Source organism: Balaenoptera borealis, assembly GCF_965194805.1.
Source record: "Balaenoptera borealis genome assembly, chromosome: 20".
NCBI lineage: Eukaryota > Metazoa > Chordata > Mammalia > Artiodactyla > Balaenopteridae > Balaenoptera > Balaenoptera borealis.
In genome coordinates this window covers 38,923,290-38,932,603 of record NC_138879.1, presented here as the reverse complement: position 1 = coordinate 38,932,603, position 9,314 = coordinate 38,923,290, and the positions used below count along the sequence as shown (strand labels likewise).

General features: G+C 53.3%; 1 pseudogene across 1 annotated transcript; it reads right to left on the bottom strand.

Annotated features, from left to right (window-relative positions):
• Window positions 1–1,177: 1,177 nt before the first annotated feature.
• Window positions 1,178–1,783, bottom strand: LOC309618759 (large ribosomal subunit protein eL31 pseudogene; annotated as a pseudogene). Its single transcript has one exon. The product of its transcript is annotated as a large ribosomal subunit protein eL31 pseudogene (transcript).
• Window positions 1,784–9,314: the final 7,531 nt, after the last annotated feature.

Below are 9,314 nucleotides of genomic sequence, written 5' to 3'. Positions count from 1 at the left end.
GCTGGGCTGGGGTCACATCCATCAGAGCACTGCCTCAGGGAGCTTGTGTGTGATTGTGACTCCACTGTAAAGGGCAGGCAGCACAGCCCAGGAATCCCCAGGGGAAGCTGGGAAAACGGCTGTCCCTAAACCGGCTGGGCCTGCACTTCTTGGATCTAGGTTTGGATTATTTGTATCAGTACATCTAGGAATTTTCCAGAGTCACCTTCCTTCCCCCTCCCCACCCCCCCCCCTTCCTGAGAATTGAGTGTTTTTTGTTGACAGCTTGTTCTCTCAAATGGCATTGCATTTAGTAACATTTTTTGCTGTTGTGATTTTTGTTGTCGCTGTTGTTCCAAATCTTATTACTCTAACTTGTCTCCCTTTCCAGCTGAGGAAATGGTGACCAGGTGAGTAAATGTTCCAAGGCCACCGTTTTGTGTATTACGGGCAACCAAGAAAGAACGGGAATGTGCTTGAAGGCAGAACCCCAGAGGCCAGGGGTGTAGAGAGGGGTTCGCGAACCTAGACCCCCAGCCCTGCTTTCAGCACGGGAGGGCCGCTTGCAAATGACTTCTTTCGAAAACAACTACTTTAAAATCGAGACTGAAGGAGCGGTTATAAGATGGGTGAATTTTAAAGACGGAGCCAATAGAGCCTGCGAGCCTCGGAAGGGCCTCTGAGCGCGGCAAGGAGGCGCCAGATTGAGGGCGATTTAAAAGGCGGACTGGACGGGACTTAGAGCCCATGGCGGTGAAGAGGAATGGGACCCCCGGCCCCTGCCCGGCCTCCTGCACTCACTGAGCACCTGCAGACGGGACAGCTCTCCTGGGCTCCGAGTACCTGTTGCACAGGACTGCTCTCCTACTGCTCCAGAACCTTCAGGCTCGGCGCCAAGCCCCTCCCACCGCTCCGCCCCCGCCTTGCTCCCCGTTCCAAACCAGAGCCAATCAGTGCTCGGCGACGCCGGGCAGGGAAACCAATCGATTGCTCCTGCTTTTTACTCAAGACTAGAAGTAGAGCGTCGTGCACTCGATCGGTGGCAGGTCCCTGGGCCGAGGCAGAGACCTTGCTAAGTTGGAGGACCTTGCTAGGTGGTTGCCTCATGCGTGTCTGGGAGGGCGAGGTTCCTTCGCGTGGAAGGAAATTGTCCATGAACAGTTCAGGTCCGAGAAGAACACTATCCCAGGCCCTCTCCCTACCTCGCGGTGTGGCTTGGGGCCGGTGATCTATTCTCTCTGGGTCTTATAAAATGAATGAGTGGGACAAAAACGGTCTCTACAGTCCCTCGTTTATCCTGGCCCAGCAAACCCGGGATCAGCGCCTGTGTGTTTCTGGATGATGTCAGTGGTCTCACCCTGGCCAGGGACATCTGAAGCTTTTTTTTGGGGGGGGGGGGGTGTCTATAACTTGATTGGACAATCAGCAGTAAGTTATCATCCACATTAACTGCCTGTAGATTTTTGAAAGTGGTAACAGGTACATAGGTAACCAACGTATAGAGCTTGTTTGGTGAATCTTCATCTTCATTATGTTTTCTGGACAACCACACACAGAGATAGTATGGGACCTTCCTTATTCCTTTGGCCCAAACAGCTTTGTTGAGCCTAGTGTCAATGCGTACATCTGGAGTCCCCATCTCCTTCATGGCAAATTTCCGGATTTCTTTGAGTGCCTGAGGGGCACACTTCTTGAAACCTGCTCCATGGATGTGCTTGTGAATGTTGATAGTGTATTCTCTGGCCACCACCTAGTTGATGGCGGACCAGCCCTTCTTCTCACCACCCTTCTTTGCAGGAGCCATCCTGCCAGGCCAGGGTTGGAAAGCTGAAGCTTTTTGAGCAATAACACACACTGCAGCCAGGTTTTCCCCAGTTCAGTTTTCTGGGGCTGGAAATTGATTTCCCCTATCTGTTCATCGTTAAAAAACCTCTGACATTGGCCCTCCCTTTCCTTGCTATGTGACCTGGGACAAATTACAGCCCTGTCTCTGGACCTGTAGCCCTATCTGTAAAATAAATTCAGAACGCCCGAGACCCTAAGGTTCTCCCCTGTCACGTCATTTTCATAACACTGCCAATACGTCCTACAACTGGATAAACCCAGATCGGGACCAGCGGCTGGATCAGGGGGGCAGTCACTTCACCTAGACTCTCCCCGGGGCAATCCTGAGCCACTGGCCCTCAGGAGCCCACCTTTCCTCAGTCCATGCTACCCACGCTGAGTAAAGCAAGATAAGCCTCCTTCACTGACAAACATTTGTGGAGCTCCTACTGTGTAGTGCTGCTGTAGGAGAAGCCAAGCCGGTTCCTGACCTGAGAAAACTCAGGGCCTTGGGGTTGAGAGAGACTGACCAGGGTAGAGAGGAGAGACCCGCAGAGTGACATCTGCCACAAGAGCAGGGAGCCTGGGCAGAGGAGAGGACCCGGCACATGCTGCCCGGTTGGAGGTGTTGGAACTAGGACATTTCAGGAGAGAGGGGATCTTCAAGCCTGACTAGGAAGGATGTTCCGGGTGGGTGGAATCAGAAATTCGAGGAGACCGAAATAGCGACGAGGTGGAACCCTGGGACTGCCTGCGGAGTGGATGTGGCCAGAGATGAGTTAGTGGGGTGTGACAGGTGCCTTAAATGCAAGTTCAGGGGATGGGTGTTGTGTCTAGGTGGAGTCATGTTTAGTGGGAGACCTGGGTTTCATCTGGCCCCGGGATGGGGAGGGGGGCACCTGTCAGGTTTCCCGCGCCACCTGCGCGCTCGCCCTCCCAGAGCCACAAGTTGCCGCCCATCCCAAGCGCCTCCCCCTCCGCCTTTGTCCGCTCAGTCCGGGGGCTGCAGTCCGACAGGGACGCCCTATGACCGGCCCCCCGAGGCGCTGGGGACGGTTCGGCTTCAGGGAGGCGGCTCTGCTCCCTTGAGGTGTGTAATCTGAACCCTATGAAGGGTCATTCATACGGTTCCTCGAAGTCTGTAACTTTCCTCGCGGTCACCAGGTCAGCTCTGCCGAGTGCTCTGCCTCCCTCCCCTGGAGTAGCCCTCCCACACCTCCATTTCCCTTCAAGAGATGCCCTTATCTTTCTTTTTAATCTGGGGCGGGTAGTGGAGGCTGCATACCTGGGCCTGCGAATGCCAGAGATCTGTCGCAAAGAACACCAGAGTCAGCGTCTACACTGGAATTCCAAGCGAACCGGATGGAGGCTCAAGGGGGGTTGACCAGGACTCGCCTTCAGCCGTCGGCTCCGCGGTTCTGGAACACCAGCTTTCCCAGGCTAGCTCGGCTCTGGCTCCCTCCCCGCCTCCTTCCCCCTCATCAGGGACCTCAAACTCGGGCCCTATCCTCTGAGCACTGGCCCCAAGCCCCACACAGCCTCTGGGGCTTGAGGCCCGGGTCCGGGAGCTCGGCCCCCTCCGGACCGTCCCTCCGCCTGGCTTCCCACCCTAAAGCTCGCCGTGGGGAAGTTGGGCGCTCACAGCCCCTGCCGGGCTTAGGCCTCCAGGGTGCTGTCCATCCCATGGTGCTGAAGTTCCCCAAGGCCTCCGCCCCCTAGGAGACGACGCGTCCCCTGCTCAGGATCCGCTCCGAACTCCAGGGCATGTTCACACTGGTCCAATAACCCGCATGGGTCATCGTCTGCCTCAACAATTCAGACCATCACCGGTTTGAACTGGAGGCACGCAGGAGCTCCGAGCTTGCCTGAGAGAATGTCCATGACGGGACCAGACCCAGGGACCGCGGGAGAGGTGGGCAAAACTCAAATCTCATACTCCGTCCTGGGGCTGGTAGGAGCTCACACATTATGGACATAGTCCCTTCCCACTCCAAACCTGTCTTGTGAATTGTTTGGTGAGACTGGGAATGCTCCCTCAGTTTTCACGGACTCAACCCCCTTACAAGCATCCAAGCTGTGCAGACTCTGCTGCCTGCAAGGCAGGAGAGAAAAATCCCTAGAATTCCTCGCATGTACCTTTCACACAGTGAATATGCCCTCCTTCGACTCTGGGTGACCCCCAGCTCGTGTGGGCGTCCCCATTCCGTGCCTCCCAAAGACTGTGCAAGGAGGAAGGTGCCAGCTGTTCCCAATGTAGAGTACCGTAACTCCCGGTCCAGATTTTTTGCCCTTGAGGGTGTAGATCGCAATGGTAGTAATTCTGGGAAGCCCGAAGAAGCTGGGGCTAGTTCAGAAATGAGGGCTCAGAAGGTACAATGAAGAGCCAGCACGCCGGGCTCGTGCACTCCACCGAGCCCTGGGAGGGTCCCGCCGCACCTGCGTTTCCGCTGTGCCCCTGCACGGTCTTCCAGGACCGCACGCAGCTCGGGGCCTTCTTGCACCTTCTGATCGTCAGCCCCGGGCACGGTGTGAAACCAGATAGTGGAGGCAGAAGTCTGCAGCGCGGGGCCTGCTGGTGCTGTCCAGCACGTTCCAGGAGAGCCGAGCCTGCGGAAAGCGCCCGGCACTACCTCCCAGCGGAGGCTGACCCGGGTTGCCGGCGCTCGGGCTGGGAGTGGCGCGCGCCTCAGAGTCACGCAGCTCTGCACCGAGCCGGCAGCGCTCCGGAGGCCTAGGCGCGAACCGGCACGTAGAACTGCCGGCTTCGAGGGCAGGGGCCGCAGCAGCGCGGCGCCGTGGGTTTCGGGCAAGCGAGTGTGGAACGTTTCCTGCGAGAAAGCAGAACCGAAGCCAGCCGAGGACTCCACAAGCGGCCGCTGGTCCACAGGTTCTCCGAGGCGCCATTGCGCAGCTGCTTCCCAGCCAGCTCTGGGAGTGTGGAGATCCAGTGAGGAGACTTGCACGTTACCGCCCCCAACTCTGATCTGCTACAGAATGAAAATGCAGAGCCTCTTGTTCAAAAATTAAGAATTTCAAGACGGCGACAGCAGAACATTACACCAAGTGCAGCCCCTGTGCAACTATACAAGTCCCATGCCCTTGAAGGCGGCCCGGCCCCTACCCATCCCACAAGGGAGTCATTAAATAAACTGTACCCTTCAAGGTTAACTTTGGGGTTACTTACTATAGCAGAACCACGGCCACCCCTGTCCTCTGTTGCCACAATAAGAGAAGAGTCAGGGCAGATTGATCTCACCATCCCGCAGGTATCCATGTGGAGCCGTTATCAGAGGTGGGGAGGTGAGCTATCTATGCAGCCTTGCTAAATCTCAGCTTCTACCTGTAGCTCTGACACCCTCGTCTGTTCCCAGGGCATGGGTGAGCCAGGGCCAGGGAGTCACTTCCTGAAGGAAGTGGCTAGGGTGGGGTCTTTAGGGGACTTGCTGACACATTCTCAATTTCTTGTCTCCGTTTCCCTATGACACCTAAGAGTAGTTCACATTAAATGAGGTTGCACATGATAGTAGTGTCCTGGAAGTCTCCTGAAGGGGGCTGTTAAAAACAAGACAAATGGAATCACTTATGCTTAGCCCCACATCACCCAACTGAGACTTAACTTAGATTCATCTCTCCCCAAAATGGAATCTTAAATCAGTCAGGAATTGCCTAACCAGCACTAGTTAAGTAATCTGCGTCATTCTGAACGACCCCTACTGTTCTCTAAAGGAAAGTGACCTTTCCACAGCCAATCTGTTTCTTTTATCTAGTATAACTTCCTTGTTCCCACTCCCTCTGCCTATACAAGTCTTTCATTTTGTACAGCTCCTTTCCATCTGCTAGGTTGGATGCTGCCCAATTCATGAATCATTGAATAAAGCCAATAAGATCTTTAAAATTTACTCAGGTGAATATGATTTTTTTTATCAGGGCTAAAGGTCTGGGCAATGGGTATAGGGTGGACCTAAAGAATTGTTTTTCAACTCTTTGAATGCTATTTTATTGTGCTCCGCACAACTGAAAAAGAAATATGGGGAAAGACAGACTAAAGTTAGGGGGAAGGACTTTCAAACCGTAAACGGTACAGAACTGTTGGGGGAGCAGGGACAGCAGAGGGCGCTGCTGTGCAGACACACCCGTAAGAGGAGGCGCCCGCAGGCACACACTTTTTCTCACACCGTCTCTACCCTGCAAATCTACACAGAAACACACTCCTTATCCCCTGAACCCTGCCCCCCATATTCCCTATCTTACAGGTACTTCAGAGATCAGTTAGAACTCCTGACTCAGATTCTTTAACTGGCCTCTGGGGGTCCCTTGGACACTTACCCCACCTCCAAACTATTTTCATAAACTGAAGGTAGTTTTTCTCAATGAGGAGCTGGGGAAAGGATCTGGGACCCCTGGTTTCTTTCCCCAGTCTGTGGCCCTGACTCTCCAGCGGGGAGATATTCTCTTCAGTGTTATTTACAATGGAAAGTAAGCTGATGACACAAGCCGTGTACGTTGTGGAACCACAAAATGACAGTCGCAGAGGCTGTGAGGTAACGTGGACTCATGTTGACACTGGAAGGTGAAGGTTAGAAAGCAGGACTATGTCAGCAGTGTTTTGCATATAGATTAAATTTGAAAGGGAAGTTGGAAAAATGAAACAGATGGATTAAGGTGGGGGTGGATGACTATTCTCTTTAAAATATTTTTTCTTAAAAATACATTTGGGGGGCTTCCCTGGTGGCGCAGTGGTTGAGAATCTGCCTGCCAATGCAGGGGACACGGGTTCGAGCCCTGGTCTGGGAAGATCCCACATGCTGCGGAGCAACTGGGCCCGTGAGCCACAATTACTGAGCCTGCGCATCTGGAGCCTGTGCTCCACAACAAGAGAGGCCGCGATAGTGAGAGGCCCGCGCACCGCGATGAAGAGTGGCCCCCGCTTGCCACAACTAGAGAAAGCCCTCGCACAGAAACGAAGACCCAACACAGCCATAAATAAATAAATAAATACTTAAAAAAAAAAAAAAAAGTAAAACTCTATTAATTTAAAAAAAAAAACAAAAAACAAAACATTAAAATGGGCTTCCCTGGTGGTGCAGTAGTTAAGAATCCGCCTGCCAATGCAGGGGACACAGGTTTGAGCCCTGGTCGGGGAAGATCCCACATGCCCCAGAGCAACTAAGCCCATGCGCCACAACTACTGAGCCTGCGCTCTAGAGCCTGGGAGCCACAACAACTGAGCCCTTGTGCCACAACTACTGAAGCCCGCGCGCCTAGAGCCCGTGCTCCGCAACAAGATAAGCCACCGCAATGAGAAGCCCGTGCACCACAATGAAGAGTAGCCCCTGCTCGTCGAAACTAGAGAAAGCCCGTGCACAGCAACGAAGACCCAACACAGCCAAAAATAAATAAATAAAATAAATAAATTTTAAAAAATATGTTAAACTGTAAAATGGTTACCTCTGGGAGATAAGGTTATCTGCAATTTTTTCCCCTGCTTCTTTCCAAATATTCTACAATGAGTAGGTATTATCTGGATGACCAGAGAAAAAGAAATTAACAGACCCACACACACACCCCTAAAAGAGCCTGTTCTCTCCGTGTTGCCATACCATTTAACCGAGGAGGGAATGTTCCCTTTCCCCCCCGCCCCCCAAGGCAGCCTATGTGGCTCTTGCCTTTTCTCCCCACCTGGTCCCACCCTCATCCCCCTCTTTAGAGCTCCTTCCACCACAAACCAGAATATATATGAATACTACATTGGAAAATCCAAAGAAGCTCTGACCCCGGCCTCCTGCTGGTGTGATCCGGCTCCTGTGGCTGAGAGGGGAGGGACAGCCGTGGGGGAGTTTTCCTGAACTCTCTACGGGGCAGGAACAGACATATGGCATCTCCATTGCTGGATTATTCCATGCTTCTTGCTGCTACTATTATTTCAAAATTTTCAGGGGCAGAAGTTTCCACAAACCTCTCTACTAAAGAGGCCCCAATCCTGCCCCCGTGATAGCTCCTCTCTGTTCCCCCCTTCCTGCTCCCCCGGGGTTCTCTCTACAGACCAGAGAAATAGGGTGGGTGTGAAGACCAGGGAAGAGGGACTGCATCTTCCACAGATGCTGGCTGGAGAGGCGCTTTCTTGTTTCTGCTAGATCATGGCAGAGATCCAGGTTCCGGAATGGCGGAGCCCACTTTGCATGTGCTCCCTTTTTTTTTTTTTTAATTTATTTATTTTATTTATTTATTTTTGGCTGCGTTGGGTCTTCGTTGCTGTGCATGGGCTTTCTCTGGTTGTGGCGAGCAGGGGCTACTCTTCGTTGCAGTGCGCGGGCTTCTTATTGCGGTGGCTACTCTTGCTGCAGAGAAAGGGCTCTAGACCACAGGCTCAGTAGTTGTGGCGCACGGGCTTAGTTGCTCCGCGGCATGTGGGATCTTCCAGGACCAGGGATCGAACCCGTGTCCCCTGCATTGGCAGGTGGATTCCTAACCACTGCGCCACCAGGGAAGCCCCTGCACGTGCTCCCTTTGCATGTAGGTTTAATCTCAATATCCAGGGACACGAAAGCTGGAGTCTCTGCAAACGTTTCCCTGTTAATTGAAGGGGACTCTGCAGGTGCAGAAAGCAAGGGGAGATGGAGGCTGGGGGCTCCAATGGGAGGGAGGTGTGTGTGTTGGGGGGATGAGATGGCATGGAAAGAGAATGGGGGTGGGGCAGGAGACTAGGGTTCCAATCCCAGCTCTGCTCTGTCCTTGCTGGGCAACATGGGTGAGTCACTACGCTCTCTGAGCCTCAGCTCCCTCTTCTGCAACTCAAAGAAGTAGCTGAGGATCCCTGTCTCTTTCTACGGCCGAGTGACTCTGAGAATATTTCCTGGCCTATAAAATCAGGATCTTGATATCTACCCCTTATCAAAGGAAAGACCAGGGGACTTCCCTGGTGGTGCAGTGGTTAAGAATCCACCTGCCAATGCAGGGGACATGTTCGAGCCCTGGTCCGGGAAGATCCCACATGCTGCAGAGCAACTAAGCCCGTGCGCCACAACTACTAAGCCTGCACTCTTAGCCCGCGAGCCACAACTAGTAAGCCTGTGCACCACAACTACTGAAGCCCGCGTGCCGAGAGCCCATGCTCCGCAACAAGAGAAGCCACTGAAATAAGCCTGTGCACCGCAGCGAAGAGTAGCCTCCGCTCACCACAACTAGAGAAAGCCCGCGCGCAGCAACGAAGACCCAATGCAACCAAAAATAAATAAATTTGTTTAAATAAAAAGGAAAGATCAGTCCAACTTTCTAATCCCAACAAACAAGTCTGGTCTGTCTGGGGCCAAATACCTCTCCAGCCTCATTCCTGAGCACTCTCCCTCTCACCCCACCTCTATGCCTTCTCTCAGTGTGTTTCCTTTGCCTGGATTTCCCTTCCCTTTTCGTGTTAACATCTGTGCGTCTTCCAATACTCAGCTTGAGTCTCATTTTCTCCAGGAAGCCTCCCCCCTACCCTGCCCCGGCTCCCCACCCACTGGCTGGGCCAG